A 20,400-nucleotide genomic window follows, 5' to 3' on the forward strand; every position below is an offset into this window, starting at 1 on the left:
GGCGAGGGTTTTGTTTTGTTTTTGCTATAGGGTGCATGTGCTAGCCAGAGAGACAGAGATACGGAAAGCCAGAAATCACCCTCTAGAGATTGCCATGCTGCAATCCCTTCTCCTCTGTTCTCTTCTTGGGATCTTGGGCACACATGCAAGCCACTGGGTCTGGGACTCAAACTACGGTCGGCTACATGGGAGTCCAGCAACATAGCCATTAAACCAACTGCTGGTCCCGGTATTGTAGACTTCTAACTCAAGCCTGGACACTGTGGGACATCACTATCCCATTCCCACGATCATAGGAAATACAAATGAGAGTAAGAGCTGTCATAAAACTAATATCAGAAAAATAAAAACTAATATCAGAAAGAATTTCAAAAGAGAATCAATAAGACTTTTAAAAATATTTATTTATTTATTTATTATTATATAAAAAGTGACCAGAGAAATAGAGAGAAAGAGAGAGAAGGAAAGTGAGAAAGCAAGCTGCCAGGTCTGCTTACTCAAATCACGACTGGCAGGCAGGAGTCCAGTACCTTAACCACTACGCCACCTGCTGGCCCCAAATCAATATGATTTTCAGAGTGCTTCCCGATCCCAGTGGTCCTGGACCATTCCTTGTTTAACATCTTCTATCCCTGTTACTCCTGGAACCTGGTCTTCTATCACTGTCAGTCTCTCTAAACACTGTCCCACAGAAGTCATCTCTATCAAGATAACTCCTCTAGGGACCAGCAGATGGCAGAATGACTATGTTGCTGGACTCTCATGTAGTTGACTGTGGTTGGAGTTCTGGACCAGGTGGCTTAAACTCACACTGGGTGCGTGTACATGCGTGCCCAAGATCTCAAAAGAAGCTCTACATGGATCCTGAACTTCAGCTGTGAACTAGTGCTTTCAGAGACTTAAAATGAAGATTTTCTGCTGAGACTTCTTTTTCACTTATTTCTAGTGGGTAGTGTTACCTGTCTCTTTCTCTCCATTTCTCTGTCTCTCTGTGTCTCCTCTAGTCTTTTAATTAAAAAATAATTTTTTTAAGGTTAAGTATTCTCTGGGCTCTCAAGCCCCTTTATTGTGTTAATAGATGCCTCTCCCCATTTTGTTTAGGAAAGGTACAAATCCAGGCCCATTTCCACATAGATCTTGAACTTCAGCTGTGAAATATTGCTTTCACATAGTGTGCAAGTGTGCCATGCAGCTTTCAATTTTTGCTTTTAAAGTTAAAATTTGTAGTTTTTATTATACTTTTTTCTTTATATTTTATATTTTTTCTTTCTTTTTCTCTATTTCTTTTCTTTTTCTTTATCTTTACTCATTGGCTTCTCAGCTCCTACACAGTAAATGTCTAGACAGGTCCAAGTGAACAGGAGCTAAACATCTGAATACAATTAGGGTCAAAATATTCCTTTATTCCCACTGATTATGATGCACAAAAAGTGAGAATGGAATGGAAGGGAGATTGCAGATCACCTCCTCCTGCACGCCTCTGAACACTCAGACTGAACTTCAGGAATTAGAAGAAATGCACCATCTATCAGATGACTAGAAATCACCACAGGGTCACAAGAAATATGGAAAAATAAAAAAGAAAATATTTCTTCTCCAAGAAAAAAATAATAACTCCTCTTCATCCTCAGAAGTATGATGAAATTCATGGAAATGTCAGATAAAGAATTTAGAATGTTTATGGTGACAAAGCTCAGAGATCAAAGAGAAGAGAGACATGAACTGCCAAAAAGGCAGGGAAAGGAGCTGACAAGCTTCAGGAGGTGAGGAAATTCTTGCAAGATCTAAAAGAGAAAATTCATACTATAAAAAAGAATCAAATGGACCTGTTAGAGATGAAGACTATAATACAGGAAGTCAAAACCTCCCTTGAAAGTATTAAAAGCAGACTAGATAATACCGAAAATGGAATCTCAGATGTAGAAGATAGAAATGCTGGCCTGGAAAAATCCACCATGAAGACTGAGAACATGGCTTGAAAAAATGAGAATACCATACAAGAAATACTAGATACCATCAAATGTCCAAACACCCGGATAATTGGTGTTTGGTATCCCAGAAGGGGAAGAGACCCATAAGGACATTTTCAATCTATTCCATGAAATCCTGGAAGAAATCTTTCCAAACCTAGAGAGGGATTCAAAGATCCAGTCCCAAGAAATACAAAGGACCCTCAATAGAATCAACCCAAGAAGATCTCCAAGACACATTATAACCAGATTGAGCAAAACGAAAGACAAAGACAAGGTACTAAGATTGACAAGAGAGAAACATCAAGTTACTACAAAGTATATCCCATCAGGCTGACAGCGTATCTCTCATCGGAAACAATGTGAGTGAGGAAAGAATGGGATAATATATTCAAAGTGTTGAGGGAAAAGCAATTGCAACCAAGGATACTATACCTTGCAAGATTATCCTTCATATGGGAAGAAAAGACAAGAACATTCTCACATAAACAAAATGTGAAAGAATTTACCAGCACCAGACCAGATCTCCAAGACGTTCTGCAGGGAGTGCTGTACCAGGAAAATTAAATACAGTCACACAGAAATAAGAGTTCTAAAACGAAGAAAACGGCCAACGAAATCACGGGGGCAATATTATGTCCCAGAATTTAATTGGGAAAATCGAACCACAGCAGAAGATAGATTAAGTACATGAGACTGAACTGGTGAAATAGAATCTTATGACTTTTGACTAAAACATTGCTGATTTTCTTCTAGGCTTTGTTTTCCAGTTTTAAGGATTTTTGTCTTGTCTTGAGCTGCTGAATAGGTTCATGTACTTACTATTTGAACAGAATCCCAACCTGTTTCCCGACTTTAAGTTTTAAGCATATTTCCTTAGCATTTCTTTTATTTATTAAAGCTCAATCTGCTTTAATTGAAATAAAAAAATGTAGTAAAATATACATAATTAATGACCGTAGTAAACTACATAGCATAAGCTAGGTATATTCATTCTACTCAAAACTTTATGCCTAAAGTCAGATATGTAGTCATAGATATGTGTATATCAGCAGAGCTTGCTATTGAAAAGTAGATTATTTAAGAAATTTTGTTATCAATTCTGTATAAAATTTTGAATCAATACAATGTGGGGGAAAAAATGAATGGAAAACAACTGTGGACACCTGAGATAGTGTGGGAGGAGAGTAGAAAATGGCTGAGGGTGAGAAATGGGGGGGGAAATATATATATATAATGTAAATTAATTAATTAAAAACAAAACAAAAAAATAAAAAAAAATGTCAAATAGAAAAAAAAATAACACCTTGAGGAGTTTTATACTCTGAGAAATTGTCCTTCAAAGGTGAAAACGAGAGAAAACAAAACTTTGTCAGACAAAGAAAAATTGAGATTTATTCCAGAGAAATGAAAACCTATGTTGTCACAAGAACCTGTACACAAATATTCATAGCAATTTTATTTGTAATAGCTGAAAGCAGGAATCAGCCCAGATAGCCTGCAATGGGTACGTGGTTTAACGAGCCATCTCCATCATGTAATAATACTCTGCACCAAAAAGGGATGGACTATTGGTACATACAACAACATGGGTAGACCTCAAGGATGTTATGAATGAAAAAAAGCTGATTTCAAAGGGTCACATACTGTATGGTTACATTTCTATAACATCCTTGAAATGACAAAATTATTAAAATGAAGAATAATGGTTGTCAGGGCAGGGATTGGAGGGGGCATGAGATATGTATGGCTGTATGTGACACAAGGACATCCTTTGTGCTGAGGGAACAGCTCTGTATCTTAATGGAGGTGTTGAGTATATGAATCTGTACCTGTGTTAAAATTGCATAGACTTATACACACATAAATACAGAAACAAATGCATGTAAAATATGGTAAAAATGAAAAAATAAAGTCTGTAGTGTAGTCAGCAATATGATATCCCTATCAATAGCTTGGCTTTGAAGTTGTACTATAGTGGGAGAAACTGAGTGAAGGATACATGGGACTGTGTTCTATTTTGTACTATTTTGCAGCTTCTTATAAGTCTATAATTATTGCAAAATAAAAAAGCTATTTGTTTTAAATCTTTAAAAAAAGAATGAAAAAATATTCAGGAAACTTGTTGCCAGTTGATCTGCTTTGCAAGATATGTTAAAAAAGAATTTAGTGGCTCTGCCACAGTGGTGCAGTTGTAGGACATTACTCTGCAATGTTGGAAGCCAAATGGAAAACCAGGGTTCAGTCCCTGGGTTGATGTGTACATGCCAGGTACACACATGCATGTCCATGATCCTGGCTAGATGGGAAGGTTGAGGAGAAGATCACAGCATGAGACCCTGTTGAAGGTGCTTATCTTTCTCTAGAAGTAAAAAAGAAAGGAAGAAAGAAAAGAAGGCAGGAAGTAAAGAAACAGAAATAAAGAATGGAGAGAGGGAGGAGAAATGAAAGAAATTTTTTTTCTTAATAAAAGAGGCCCCGAGATAGTAGCACAGCAGTGCTATGCAAAACTGGAAAACATATGGAAGATAGGGGTTCTGTTCCCAGGTTGACCTGTATACACTAGGTGCATGTGCACATGCCCATGATCCTGGCTGGCTAGAAGGGCTGAGGAGGGAGGGTCATAACAGGAGATCCTGCCCAGGATGCTTGTCTTTGTCTCTCTTAAGATAAATAAATAAACTTCAAAAGAAATATTTAATAAGAAGAAAAAATGATAAAGATCAGAAATTCAAATTTACATAAAGAAAGGGAAAGTATTGGAAAAAAATAAGTGACAATAAAACAAAAATTCTCTTTATTATTCTTATTTGATCTAACAAAAACTTCTCAAAAAAAACAAAAAACAAACAAACCCTTCTGTTACCATATAACCTAGCAATCATATCCCCTTGATATTTACTCAATGGAGTTAAAAATGGAAAATATATACCCACACAAAAATCTGAATATAAATGTTTATAGCAGATTTATTTAAACTTGCCAAAACTTGGAAGCAACCAAGATGTCCTTTACTAGGTGAATGGATAAATAAACTGAGGTATATCTAGACAGTGGAATATTATTGAGCATTAAAAGGAAATAAGCTATCATGCCATGGAAAAAACTTAAATAAATATTAGTAAGTGAAAATATGAAAATACGAATCATCACAGTCATGTCAAGGAAAGGCAAAACTAGGGACAGGAAAAAGATTCTCAGCTGCCAAGGGTTAGAGTGGAATGAGGGATGAATAGGTGGAACAGAGGATGCTTAGGGCAGTGAGATTATACTCTATAATGCTAAAATGGTGGATCCATGCCATTATAAATTTATCTAAGCCCATATAATGAACAACAGCAAGAGTCAACCCTAACTACTCTGAGTGATAATGATGTGTCAATGTAGGTTCATTAATTGTTAACAAAAACTCCACTCTGGTGGGACAATGTTGCTAACAGATGGTACACATGTGTGAGCCCAGGAGTTATATGGGAAATTTCTGTACCTTCCTTTTAATTTTACTATGAACCTAAAACTGCCCTAAAAACAAAATCTGTTTAAAAAAAAAAAGAAAGAAAGAAAATAACTGACAAATTATTTAAATATTCAACAAAGAAGGAAAGATGATCTTTCTACAGAAAACCTCTATGACCAAATATTATGCAGCCACTTTTTTATGATTACGAAGACATTATTTTGGGGGAGAAATGCCTTTGACATAAAACTGCATATCCAGAATGACTGAAGGTATGTAGATTTTTCAAAAATAAAGAATACCTGAGTTGAGGAATTTTGGTGTTTGTTACTTTTTTAGTTATATTTTTCTACATTTTCTAAAATCTCCACAATACTTACATACTACCTTTAGGAACAGAAGTAAAAGAATCACTTCCTTCTTCAGGCCCCTGAAGAATTGATTTCCTTAAATCCATGGCCATCATTAACTGGTTGAGGTTTACAAAGCTAGCTTTAATGCATGCTTGTCAGCCCTCGCCTGGCACAGCCCAGTAGAAAAGTTGTATCTCTGGCTCTAATTTCAAATTCCAATGAAAACACCACAGCTGCTGCTGGTTGTAGCTTTTCTTCTGAATTCTCATTACAGTGGATGAGAAACTTTCCTCATCCCTTTGATTCTCTTCTGCACTGCCAATATGGTTTCATGCAAATACTATATATATTTTAATAGATTCAGATTGTTACTGGTGTGATTAATCGAAGATTGGATACTCCAGGTACCATCAGCTGAATGCCCAAATTCTGAATTCAGATAATCACAAGTCTCTACCAAAGGATAGACATAAGTCTAGTTTTGCCTTGAGAATTGTCTCAGCTCAGAATGAAAATCCATTTTAATCCTGCTTAAACAATAAAGAGAAAGTACGGTCTCTTCAAAATGAAAATTTCAGAGGTAGGCAGACTTCAGACACAGTTTGATTCAGTAGTTCATGATGGCAAAAGAGCTTTGATGCTTTTTTCTTGGCTCAGTTTCATCCTCAGTTGGCATCCCTGGGGGCTGCAACAGTAGGGTGACCCATCCGCACAGAAAATGGGAGGATGCCATTGTCCCAACATCCTAAGAAGGAATACTATTTTCTCTGATTGGCAACAATAGCAGGAATACTGTCAACTCTAACCAGGCACTCAACTCTGAACTGAGAGCAAAGAAGGGGTTCATTGATAGATTTAGACCAGTTGAGTGCCCCCACAGTAGCTGGTAGTAGAGTCAACTTCCCCAGAATCACATTGATCCTCAAACAGAAATCACAGCTACTACAAAGAGGAGAATGGCTGCTGAGGAGGTTACTATAAATGTCTACCATGGGGAGATTGCTCGGTGACATTTTGGAGAGTGTATCTAAAGAGTTGTTTTTGCAAGTGTTAACCACAGGGATATTCATGGGTATTCAACTCTAGTGCTTTATTCATAAAATGTTTATTATTAATTTATACATCTAATTCAATAAAATATTTTAGTATTTATAATTTAACATTTTAATACAAGTATTTTATGTCATTATTTCTGATACTTCATTGAAATTCATGTCTAAAAATATTGATTCAGAATACTTCAATGGCCCCAGGAAACAAAGATTAGAAACTTAATTATAGCTTTTCTTTTTGGAAAGAAGAGTTTAATAAATAGACCAGTGGAAATATGTTCCATGAAGATGGATGTTTCCCTCACGGATCTTATCAGCTGTCTTAGTTTGTTTTGTGCTGCTGTAACAGAATACTGCAGACTGGGTAACTTTATGAACAATAGAAGTTTAACTGGCTCATGGTTCTGGAGGCTGGGAAGTCCAAGAGCATGGTACCAGAATCTGGTGAGAGCTTTCTTATGGAGTTATCCCATGGTGAAAGTGAGAAGAGCAAAAGAACATGAAAGGAAGGGCAATAATGAACCCCTTCTTTTATTAGGACCTCACTTTCAAGATAAGTAATTCATACCCATGATAATGGCATTAAGCCATTCATGAGGACAGAATTTTCATGATGCAATCATCTCTCAAAGGTCCCACCTCTCAACACTGTTGCATTGAGGATTAAGTTTCTGAGGACAGTAGGTGGAGTAGTGATTAAGGCATTGAACTCCCACATGGCCAACTGTGGTTTGAGTCCTCGACCTGATGGCTTGAAAATCATGCTGTGCATGTGTGCATAAATGCCCAGAGTTCCAGGAGAAGAATAGAGGAAAAGGAATTGTGGCATGGCTATACCCCTAGGAGGTGATTTCTCATTTTCTCTCTCACTGTCTCTTTCTGTCTCTCTCTGGTGAGCACATGCGCCCTGTGGCAAAAACCTCAATAAATAAATAAGATTAAGTTTCTGGCACATGAACTTTGGGGGAAAAACTCAAATCTTAGCATCAGCCTTTATTTAAATTCACCCCTCTGATCCAAACACCCTTCCACCTTGCTTCCCTGATAAAAATTCCTACTCACATGTCAGCAGCCCTCTCACATCCCTTTCTCTAGGGAGTGCTCTCAACCCTCTCATAGCTTAGTAGGGCCAGTGGTTCTCTCCTGTGGTCTCTCACCACTGTTGACTTACCTATCACAGGATGTTCATGCTGGCATTTTGATGCAGAATGTTTCTGTCTACTTCGCCATAGAACACAGTTATTTCAGAAAAGAAAGATTTGGGAGGGAAAATGTGGTGTGGGTGGGTGATAGGAGAAAATTCTGGTGGCTAGAATCACCAAAGGGCTTTCAAGTTCAAATTTTCATCAGACCCTATCACACTCAATTCTTTCTGGTGTACAACAGTCTGAAGAAGTACAGAAGAAACTGTGTTCCAGTTGTGAACTGACAGAAGGTGGAAGGAAGGTAAGTCAAAAGGTCAAGGCAGAATCAAAAGCAATTAGGAGACAAAAAAATCCCTTCCAGAATCCCTAGAGAGGTTCAGCCACAGAGGCACAGCCAGCAGCAGCACACTGATCTGCAGTGCTGAAAGCAACATGGCTGACCAGTTTCAGATCCCAAGTCAACCTGAAACATGTCGGGCTAGGAGAAGGAGACTGCAGCATGAGGGGCCATGTCAGGGGTGCCTGTCTCTCTGGCATGTGCATGCTTTCTCTAGCTTATGAAATAAACAAAATCAATCAATCAATCAATAAACAAACATTTTTTAAAAGAAAAGATTTCCTGGAGGTTTAAAGATGGACACTGGGATTTCTACCACATGCCAACTGGTTCTTCATATCTTTAAGGATCATGCAACTGGGGTATGATCAACTAGAATATTTGGGTACCTGACAACTGAGTTACCTCATGGTTAAAAATAAAATGAAAAAAGATATTTTATATATATGCATGTTCTTTTTTTAAAAAATTCTCCAGTTTTAGTGTCTAGAGATTTCCTACCACTTGGGAGACATCAGCAAATGATTTATGAACAGAATCATATTTCTTGTTTCAGAAAACAGGTTTTTCTCTCCCACAACTTTCTCAGAAGAGGCTGCTCATACTGGGCTAGGTGGAGGCCGACCTCCACTGCTACTATGAGCTTCTGTTCTGCTCTGTCCCCTGTGAAAGCTTTTTTGGTGACTATGTGGCCACCTCCCAGCCCAAGGCATCAGAAACCCCTTTGACATTTATATCAGGGGTCAGCAAATTACCACCTGTGGGTCAAATCCACCACCTACTTTTATATAATCCATAAAGATGGTTTTTACATTTTCAATGGTTTGGGTAAAAACATCGAAAGATGGATGCTATTTTGTGACATGTGAAGATGATATGAAATGCAAATTGTAGCACCCATAAAGTGTCCAATAAAAACTGTAACACAGCCAAGCACATTCATTTATTTACTGCTGCTTTTATGCTACAAAGGCAGAGCTGAGCAGTTACAACAAATGTAATTTGACCTGCCAAGCCAAAAATATTTACTCTTTGACCCATTATAAAAAAAAAGTGTGCTAACTCCTGCTTTAGATCTTTAAGCTTGGCTCTGCTCCAAGAAATCTGATAGCCTCTCTCTCTCTCTGACCTTACCTTGGGAGTCGATATTCAGCTTCCCAAACTCACCTTTGATGTGGAGTTCCTGCCAACCTAGCACCAGGTGAAGCGACTCTGGCCCATGAAGGACAGAAGTTTCAAAAACATGTCCAGATGTCCAGATGCTCTGTCCACCTTGATCCAAAGCTTCCCATCAACCTCTCCTTTCAAGAAACAGAAAACTGTCCATTAGCCTCGCCAGAGACAAGTTCCTGTCCACTATTAGCCAGTTGGACCCAACTCTTAGAGTTCCTGGACACCAAACATACTCTGACACCAAAGGAAGACACCAGATTTTAAGAACTCATTTGTAATTGAAAACTGGTAATGAAATTACCCCTATTTATGACTGAATGCTTTTCCTTCTTGCAGAAAAAGGCAGAAAGTTGGAGTTGCTATTCAAAACAGAAAATTCCTTTTATAATTCAAATAAGGAGAAGAAGTGGCATAAAGTGTGATCTTGGAAGCTAATCATACCTGCAGTTTTCCTTAGCTCTGCCGGGTGGGCTTACTCACGGGAAGAAGGCGCTAGTTTGAAAGGTATCCTGGACAGCAGGTGGCTCAGCAGTGGCTTTGAAGCAGTGTTCAAAGCTGGTGGAGTCCCAGCCAGGGCCTTGTGAGATGTCTTCAGATGTGAGCTGGCTTCGCTGTCTCCAAGACAGTCCTGGAATCACTTCCCAGAGGAGCCTGGAACAGCGTGAACACAGGCGTTTTTCCTGAACGCCAGTGTGACCTCCCCCCTTCCCCCAACCCTGACTTTCAGCCACACAAACTTGGACAAGTAATTTCCCTCTCCCACTTGGAGGTTTTCCCCTTTCTGGAATGAAGTTATTTATAGTTTCCTTCAAAGGAATTTGGGGAGAGATAAAAGAATGACATAACATGTAGAAGGACAGTAAACTGGCACATTACATGGCGTGCACTGATATTAAAACTGCAGTGCAGGGGCTCGACATCGGCATGGCAGTAACACACAGTAACACGTTACCGGTGTCCTGGGCTGGCGAAGGGTGGGGGTGGATCTCAGTGTAAAGATCCGTTGGAAGTCTCTCTCTCAGCAGATAGAGAAATAAGTAAATAAACTTAAAAAATAAAAACCAGCAGTGAAGGAAGCTTCTTGTTTCCCTTTGGAACTTGAGCCCTCTGGAAATAAAAAAGTAAACTTTGTGTTTTCTTAGCACCTGACTTAACACACAGAAAGACCATCTGCTATGCTTCCCCCTGCATGAACACAGACCCCAACACAAACAACAGCAGCAACAAAACAAAACAGTAATATGGATGGAACACTTACCAGCTGTCAGGACAAACACTTTACGTGCTAATTCATTTTATTTTATAAAAATCCTGTATAGCAGGTATTAGAACTGTATTCTCCCACTTCACAGATGAGGATCTGGGGCACAGACAGGTGAAGGTGACTAGCAATAAAGGCAGGATCAGAACCCTGTCAGTGTGGATCCAGAGCCCATCACCTAAACCACTAGGCTATATTGTCTTCAACAAATAGATGAGTAAATAGGTGGGTGGGCGTGTGGCTGGAGAAGTGAAGGAATAAATGAGTGCATTAATACATGTTGCCCAGACTAAAGGTACATGTGGAAGTTCAGGCAGACCACTGCTAAGGGTTGGCTCGGGAGAAATGGCCAACCGAGGGGGGGTAATGTCTGCCTCCTGTGCCCTTCCAGTGCATCTACTTGCCACATTGTCCTAGCTAAGCCCCAGAAAGCAAAAAGTCAAGGCACCAGAGAAAGGTCCAGAAGGTACAGACTCACCACAAGGACACTCTGAACAGCCCCGGTAGGCCTACCCTCTCAAGAGCATCACTTCAGCCCCCATCCTCATCAGCCCTCCTGCCATTACTAAATATCACATTGGCTCAGTAAACCCTACAGGAAAAGGAGGAGAAAAATCCTTTGTTTGAGATTTCTATGTAGACTAAAGAGTGATTTGGGGACCTTTGAGAAATTCTCACTGCTCAAACCCACCAGAAATGCCTGAAATGGTACTGACGTGAATGCTTGGATATTTCTACAGAAGGCAGGGCTTCCTTCCTGAGCCTCAAAGGCTGCTAGAGGCAGAGTGCACATTGGCAAAGGCTTTCTAAGTTCAAAGATGTTGGGATAAAGAAGGAGCTCTGTTTGACTTGGGTTTATCTGGTTCCTGCACTAAAGAAGATATAGCCCAACCTAAGAGTAGGGGGCTCTGTTGGAATGTCACCACCCAAGCTACGCTGCCTAGGCCACAGAAATGTGTTTCATTGAGAGCCCCTAGGGGAGAAAGGAGAGAAGGAAGGAAATTCTTTGTTGTTCATTTACTTTGTTCCAGGCACAGTACTGAGCATTTTTAAATTGGGCATAGTGGTAATACCACTTGGAGCCAGAAGCACATTGGTCTGAATCCTACCTCTTTGTAATCTCAGGAAATTACTTAACCTGTTTGTATTAGTTCTCTATTGCTGGTTTTGAAGCTATTTTAAGTAAGTCTTAACGTCTTAATTTAGTATGTTTAGCTCACAGGTCTGCCATTAAGATAGAGCTCAGAGGGATGCCTCATCTATCACATATGAATAAAGGATGGAGAATCTACTTTCAAAATGGCTCACTAAACCTGGAAGGTGGTGTTATGGTAAAACATGATGTTCTGTGAGGCAGACCCACATGGGAAGGCTGCTAGTTCATGTCTAGAGAACTCCCTGAGTACAATGGGCGCACGCGTGCCCTTGATCCAGGCTAGCTGAGGATGAGGGTTGATTGTGGCATCCGGACCCCGCCATAAAGTGGGGAAAGAATTCTAGTCAGCAGACCTCAATGAGGATGGGAATAGTGAGTGCACCTAGCATACACCAGCACCTAGCACATAAATTAGACCATGTCACTCTCCTGTTTAAAACCTCCAACAGCATCTCAGTGACATTAGCAGGAAGTCCACCCTTCACTGTGATCTACAGGCTAGTGCTTGATCTGGCCTCTGCCTACCTGTTCAGACTCACCTCTTTATCCTCCCCTTCTCTCACTATATTATAGTTTTTTAGAGACAACGTCATCATTTCTACCTCAGTACCTTTGCACTTGCTTTTCCCTCTGGCAAGAATTCTCTTTCCATAGATCTTTGCATAACTGATACACTGAATGAGTAGTCTGAGATGGGATCAAGATGCAACTTTATATTTTGATAACTACACACCTTTTTCTTTTGAGAGAGAGGTTTTTGCTATAGGGCGTATGAGCTCACTGGAAAGACAGAGAGAGACAGAGACAGAAAGCAAGAAATCACCCCCTGGGAGGATGGCCATGCCGCAATCCCTTCTCCTCCATTCGCCTCTCAGGATCTGGGGCATGCCCACACACATGCCTGGCGTTAGTTTAAGCCACTGGGTCTGGGACTCGAACCATGGTTGACTACATGTGAGTCTAGCAACATATCCATTACGCAAACTCCTGGTCCCAATAACTGCACACCTTCTAAAATATATTCAGTGGTGGTCATTCTCACCTGCTTCTGGATGGAAACAAAATTAGATTCATTTATATGAACATGGGCGCCAGTCCTGTACCACAGTGGTTAAGCACTGTGCATTGGAACCTGGATCCCACATAGCCGATTTCAGTTCAAATCCTCTCTGGCAGCTTGAAAATATGCTGGGCCTGTGTGTGTGTGCGTGTGTGTGTGTGTGTGTGTGTGTGTGTGTGTGTGCATGTACAAAATCCTGATGGGAAGGAGAAAAAGAAGAGAAAAGATTGCAGTGTGAACACATGCCATTGGGTCTTTGTCTCTCTCTTTCTCTCTCTTATCTCTCATAAGTGCACGCACCCTCTGGCATTTATATGAATGTGTTCAGCCCCAAGGACTGAGTGCTTCAAACTCCCCTAAATGATTTCCCTCCTTCCTTTACATCTAGATTTTTCTCTTGAGCCTCTGTCTTTGAGGAAGGGACGTGGTCAGCTCCTTCTCTCTCTGCTCTGTTCCTCACCCTACCTTATTAGCTGACATTTCAGACTCTGCTAGAGTTAAAATTGGGCAATGGATGGGAAGAGGTACAAGAGGAACAGATCTTTTTCAGCTGGATGACTTGAAGTTCTCTGAGTCAACCAGGGCTTATTAGAGTTGATTCTCACTTAGAGGCACTTTTGTGGATTCTTTGAAACTCCTGCCCTCACAGTTGGGGACCTTTTACCTACAGCATGCCCTAGGCAATGAAATGCTTTCCTTGGGTAGTTTCTCTCCTTTCAGGAGCTCCCTCCTCACTAACAGCCCACTCTACTTTATGTAGATTGTTAGGTTGGAGTCCTCTCCCTCTTCTAGTCAATCTTCTGATCAGGATTTGAATATTACATCCCAAATTTAACCATGTCACATTTCCACACCTATGCCCCCACTAAAACTATCTCTTGCCTGGTGTGGTAGGCAGAATTCTAATATGGCTCCTCAAATTCCTGACCTTAGTATGTGCATGCTAAATAATTCCCTCCTTGTGAGTATGGGCCAGATCTCTGACTATGATTGGCACCCACTGTGATTAGGTTCATTATATGGCAGAGGTAAGAGAATTTTTCAGATGCAATTTAAGTACCTAAATCAGTTGGGCTTGGGTTAACCCAAAGGGATAAAACCAGGGTGGGCCTGACTTAATCAGGCCAACACTTTAAAAGAGAGAGAGAGTAAAAGAGTGAGAGTTTCGATCTGTGTGTGTGTGTATATATATATATATATATATATATATATATATATATATACACATACACACATTCAATCCTGTCAACAATTGCATCATCATGGAAGAGGATCCTAAGGCCTCAAATGAGACCTTAGGTCCCAACTGACACCTGGATAAAAGTCTTGTGGGATCCTGAGAAGAGGACCCAGTTAAATCATCTGGAATCCTGACCCAAAGAAACTCTGGGCTAATACATAGATGTTGAGTTATGCTGCTAAATTTGTAGTGATTTATTACATAGCAATAGAAAACCAAGATACCTGGATGATTTAAATAGTCATCTCATTCCCAAACTGCTCCATTCTTGGCCTTTTTGAGTTTATGGTCAACTCACAAGTGGTCAAAATGCTCATGAAGTTCTGCTATAAAAACGTCCTCACTCCAATTCTACCCCAATCCCTGTAACCCTTTATCCTAGTACTCAGTTATTTCCCTCCCATCTGAAATTCTTCCTTCTCAGAATGTGACTGAAGGCCTGAGTCCATTGACAACATGCAACGGAGCTGGAAGAAATATTGATTGGCCCTTCAGCAGCCCTTCTCCAAGCTCCTAGCTTCTAGCAACACCACCTCCTCCCATTTGTTTCTCTAGCCCTTGAGGGGGTAACTATAGCAAAAATCTCTTAAAATTAATAAATAAAGACATAAGAGATTGCAGCAGAGATTTGAATCTGGGTCATCTCTCCCCACTACACCACCCTGAGACCATATAAGAAAAAGAAAAAAAAATTGTGAAATGAATGACCATGGTGACAACACAAGCATGAAAACACAAGCACTGTGTACTCTGATCCCTCTAGCTTGGCCCAACAGTGGATTAACCCTTTGCTGCCTGAAAGACTTTAAATTATCTATCCTTCAGCAAAACACCCACAGATTAGGCTCTTGTCCAAACTCCTCTCACATTGCAGTCTGCAATTTCCTTTGAACAAAGTGATTGCACTACCCTTTTACAGAGGAAGATTAGTCTTCTCAGTTGGGTGACAGGAGCCAAATGGGAGGTGAAGTGTTCTGCCTTCTCTCTACCATCTGTTAACATAACCCCAAGTCACCCTCAGGTTTGTGCTGTCCCCGCTTGACTTGCTCCGAACAGAGCTGCCAATGCCTTGATTGCTTGTCTCACAGTGTGTGCACACTCTGAATGTACCCCATACTCCACTTACTCCTCTTGCCTCTTTAGAGGAAGCATCCAATGTGCTATGCATCTACTAGCTAAGCCAGTACAGAAAAGACTGGAACAAGGATAGGAAACCAGAATCAGCATTGAGGTAGTTTTTTTCACATTCAATATTCTTTATTTCTTATTACTTTGAGGGTTTCTATCCATATGTTATTCCCAGTCTGAGATGTCATGAATATAGGGTCCACTGGGGATGAGCTGAATTCAACAAGACTACCCTTTCTTTTTGTAAAAATATGACCTGATGAATTCAACATATAACTGAAAACTCAAGAAATACCTAAATCTGATTATGAAATGGGGTCTAACACACAAGCCAAACCCTCTCCTTTGGGAATGCTTAGGAGAGAAGGGGCAGGGGGAGGACAGTGACTCATCTCTGTCCATGACACCTGCACCATTTCATTTGTGTATTTCCTAATAAAGGGGAAACGGACATCATCATCTATGGCAATCACTTCTTTTCAGATCATTTTATACCACTGACATGACAAGAGCCAAGAGAGTCAGGAAATTCAATCCCTTCCGATGTCTGCACAGAAGATTAACCACCTCAAAGAAATTAGGAAAGTGTCTTCATAACAGTGACTTAAAGACATTGCTATGCAGTATGTTAATGAAAAATCCATTGATGTTTGGCATTTATCAAGTGTCAAAAATTAAATTTAGCTGTCTTATGATTTTAATTAGTGTTAACCCAGTTAAGCCAGCAGGTAGCTGCCATGATTCAAGCAGACACCTTCATCTGCATATCTTTTACTGGGTTACATGCAGAGAAAGGAGTGAGCTGTGTGGAAGAGCTTCATGAGAAGGTGGTGTTTGAACTGGACTTTGAAGGGTTTGACAACTGTTCAAAGAGAGAAGCTCATTTCAGGAAGAATGAACAGCACGTGCAAAAGGGTCAAGCTTGAAAGAATAAGATGCATTCCTAGAATAGCAAATAGTCCAGTTTGCCTGAAGGGTGATGAGGAGATAAGAGGGAAAAGTCAGGCAGGGGCCTGGTGGTGAAAGGACTCAAAGCTAGAACCAAAATCATCTTGTAGAAATGGGAAGTTACTAAAAGCTTTGGCGCAAAAATGTGGTGTGATTATATCTGAATTTTAGAAAGAATTCTGGGAGCAGTGAGCAGAATGAAAGATGGAAGATTGGGTAGAAGATTCAGGATCTATTTCAGGGACTTCTTGCAGGCTCTGTATATTTATTTAAAACATTAGAAGGTCAAAGAGAGTGAGCTTCTGTGCCATTCTGCTATAGAAACAAAGTGTGATCAGATCCTTAGATCACCTTGGTACAAATAAGGGTAAAAGTTTTCTAACAGTTTAACATTACATGCAGAAACAGGTTTCATGATTCTGTGATCTTTGTTAAAATCCAAAGGCATGGCATTAGAGTGATCTAAAGGAGAGAAAGTGATGAGACCAAGTGCCCAGTCTTCACATAGTCTCACAAACTCCAGAAGAGAAGCAAGACTTCTTGAGGGGTGTCTTAGAGGGTAGGATAGTGTGAGAAAAGGTAATGGATGGTTTGCATAGTCACCTGTGAGCAATGGCATGGCATCTTTGAAAAGAATGCAAGTTCTAGAGGCAGACATTTGTATAAAGTGTTAAAATATGTCCACAAGTTCTTCAACACTCTTCCATTCAAAAGGTGGTCTAAGTCCTCTTCCCCTTGAATGTAAGATGAACATGATAACTTACTTTTAATGAATAGAACATGATGGAATTGATAGTGTCACTTTCAAAACTAACTTGTAAGAGACAGTATGGCCTCTTCCTACTGTCTTTTGGATCACTAACTCTAAAGGAAGCCAGCTGCCACATTTTAAGGACACTCAAGGAATCCTATGGTGAGGCACTAATGTCCTCCAGCTAACAGCCGGGTGAATAAGCCATCTTGGAAACAGATCTTCTAGCCCCAGTCAAGCCTTTAGATGACAATAGTCTTAACCTATGTCTTGTCTTAAATCTCCTGAAAGACCCTGACCCTGAATTACCATCCCACAGAAACTATAGGATAACACATGTGCTGTTTTTAACTACTAAGTTTTGGGAAATAGATAGCCAATATGTTCTTAAGTTCCAATCTAGACTTCACACAGAAGTTAAATTATTTTTAGCCTCCTTCCAAACTGTAAAACAAGGATAATGAGACTCACATCTCAGGGATCATGTGAAGACTATAAAGAGATGAAATATAAACTGTCCCAACAGGTAGAGCAGGTAGGTATGACTGATTGAAAAACAAACAAAAACCCCACCTATTCAGTTATGAGCACAATATATAATTATCAATTTCAGGTAAGCATTGACACCTGGTTTGGCCTGAAAAACATGAGTGCATCTTGGAAAGTATGAACTGGATGTTAAGAGTATCACAGTTACCAGGTCCTTAGCCAGCCTCAAGGCTTATGATGGCTTCCTGGAGTCCTGAAATTATGCAGTAAAAACAGAGGTCCTGAGGATTGTGCTGACTTTAGAGAGAATTCCACCATCAGGGAAAGGGGCAAGGTAGAAGTTCAAGACCAGCTTAAAGGAATAAACTTTGACAGTTTTGTATGTCAGTCACCTCTCAGCTCCTTCTAGTTTAATGTCTTTGCCACCACCATAACACCCTATATCTCATAAGTGGATGGGAGGAGCATCTATTTCAGTTTTTATCTAGTGATTTTATCTTTTTTGTGGAGTCTCTTGGGAATATCTCCCATGAGAACCAAGAACAGACTCTGAGCACATCCAACATCTTGGCTCCAACCCTCCCAAATGACCAAGAAGCATTAACATTGCTTAAATTCGTTTTTTTTTTAATTCTAAAAATATAATTTAATTTGCAAAAGAAGATGGAATATGACACCAGATGGTGAATTAATCATTGGAAAGGCACAGTATAAATGGTAGCTTGAACTCTCTATTCCTCTGTCAACTTTGCCCCCAAAGCTGAGAACATTCATGCAATTCCTTTTGAATATCCTCTTTGAAAAACATACCCCACATGCAATTACCAGATGATAAGTTGATTCACGTAAAAAATTTTATACAAACAAAAGCTGAAATGGGAGACCAAATTAATCCCTGAGTCTCAGGGTCTCCCAACTTTACTGAGTGTACAAAATCTAAGTAAAGAGCCCAGGGATGGCTTGGCCACCAGAGGGACATCCAATGGTGAGGCACCTGATCTAGGTGGGACAATGTCTGGCATTTCCACCTTCAGGCATGGAATAGAATGACTATTTCAAAACTTTGTGAATGTACCAGCAAGCCAGGAAGTCATTTTCAAAGGAAAACAGTAGTAACATCAGATTTCTAGAGTCCAGTGTCTAGACCTTCCTCTGCTAGTCTCCTTATGAATATAACTTTAGATATTGTCCTTAGCTAAGTAGATTTATTTAATCAACCTAGTCAATAGGAACCAGAAGTCGGTTTCTGTACCTGTTCCTTTGGTGTCCTCATTACCACATTACTTCTGCTACTACCAAAATGAGGGACAGCGAATACCAGACATGTCCCATTTCTTGCTCTCTCTGAAGTCCAACCCATGCCAAATTTTATTGCTTCCTCCTTGATTGTTAGAATATGAAAAATAACTGAGGTACCAGACTAGACAAGTCAGGAGTGGGGTCAGGGTAGAGTAAAGCATCCGTTTTCTATAAACACTTATTTTTTCAAGAATTACAAACAGACCAAAAAAGAGAAAAAAGAAAAGCAACACATCTCTAGACATATTCTGGAGAAAGATTGCATCTATGGACAAAGAATCATGCAAAAGTTTATTGTCTTACCACTTGTACAAGTAAAACATGGACGCTACTTAACTATCAGTAAGGAAATAGTTTAAGCTATCAGATGTTCTTACTGTAGACTACTATGCAGTATTTTTTTAAATGAGATGCATGTATATGTAATGACATAGTCCTGTGTAGAACACTAAGTTATAAAACTATTCTTACAATATGATTCTGTTTATGAAGAAGTCAGAGGTTATAGAACACAGGTGTTCAAAATATGGATTTACATATATGCATGTGTAGAAAATGGTCTTTACCAAAGATAATGATGCAGAGGATTGCAGAAGTGAATGGAGCAAAGGAACCTTCCCTTAACTGTATTGTTAGAATTTTTTTCAATGATAATCAATAAATGTATTGTTTGTGCAATTAAAATAACATTAAAATAAGTACATACAATTTTAAATAAATGTACTAGGGTCAGAAATTTAACCAATTTTGCTCTAATGTGCCAAGAAAATACAGTTGATTTCTTCCTTTACAATTCATTTAATCTCCCCTGCCATCCTGTATCCCTCTGGCTTACCAAACAGCAGGAGAAGGGGGGTGGGGAATGGACAAATGTTCAACTCTCCAATCAATGCTATCTTGGTCTCTGACAGTTTAATGGTCTCTTCTGAATGACTCTGTCTGTTTCCAATACAACCTTTGCCTCTCAGATTTCTTCCTCTTTCTACTTCTCTCTGAGATGATATCTGAATGTCTGGGAGCTTCTGCACCCTTGTGGCTGAGAACAGAAGGGGGCTGCTGGTCTGGGTGTCTGTCCCAGAGTGCCAGCCACACATTGTGCATTTAGGAGAGTCATTTAACACCTCTTCCTTGGGGTCCAGGGTCCCAGCCAAACATACTCTGGGCCTTCATCCTTGTTACATACATTGGTGTGTCCTCTGGACCTCCAGAACTTCTGACTCCGCACACAGCATGTATAGGCCATGGGACCAAGGTTGTCTCAAGATGACATCTGTCAGACCTCCTCCCTAGTCCATGGAAGTCCTCTGAGCCAGAGGCTGGGTTGCTCCATCATAACTAAAATTCTACACTGATGGTACCCAAGGGAGGAGTCTCCATCCTTCACCTTTTCAAGCTCCCCAACATCTCTGTGGGTTTCTTCAGCATTGTCAGGTGAGATGAATGTGATCAGGAAGCATGAGGATCTGCCATTTGACCTTGTTCCTTCTTCATCCTTTTTTTCCCCACCCTCCTCCAGGATGGAAGAAAGGAGCTTCAGCTTTTCCTCACCACAGAGACTTCGCTACACCAAGCCATCTTCTT

The 20,400-nt window shown here is 40.0% G+C and overlaps 1 long non-coding RNA gene across 1 annotated transcript in view; it reads right to left on the reverse strand.

The window, feature by feature from the left end:
- Window positions 1-10,129, reverse strand: part of LOC102478295 (uncharacterized) — a 19,080-nt gene extending 8,951 nt beyond the window's left edge. The window contains exons 1-2 of the long non-coding RNA XR_336954.2: window positions 9,929-10,129; window positions 9,482-9,615 (exon numbers count right to left, since the gene is read on the reverse strand). This is a non-coding gene — a long non-coding RNA (uncharacterized LOC102478295). The remainder of the gene's footprint in view (window positions 1-9,481; window positions 9,616-9,928) is intronic.
- Between the last annotated feature and the right edge of the window lie 10,271 nt (window positions 10,130-20,400).

The sequence above is a fragment of the Tupaia chinensis genome, unplaced genomic scaffold (genome assembly GCF_000334495.1).
Source record: "Tupaia chinensis unplaced genomic scaffold, TupChi_1.0 Scaffold143814_1, whole genome shotgun sequence".
In the NCBI taxonomy this organism is placed as follows: Eukaryota; Metazoa; Chordata; class Mammalia; order Scandentia; family Tupaiidae; genus Tupaia; species Tupaia belangeri.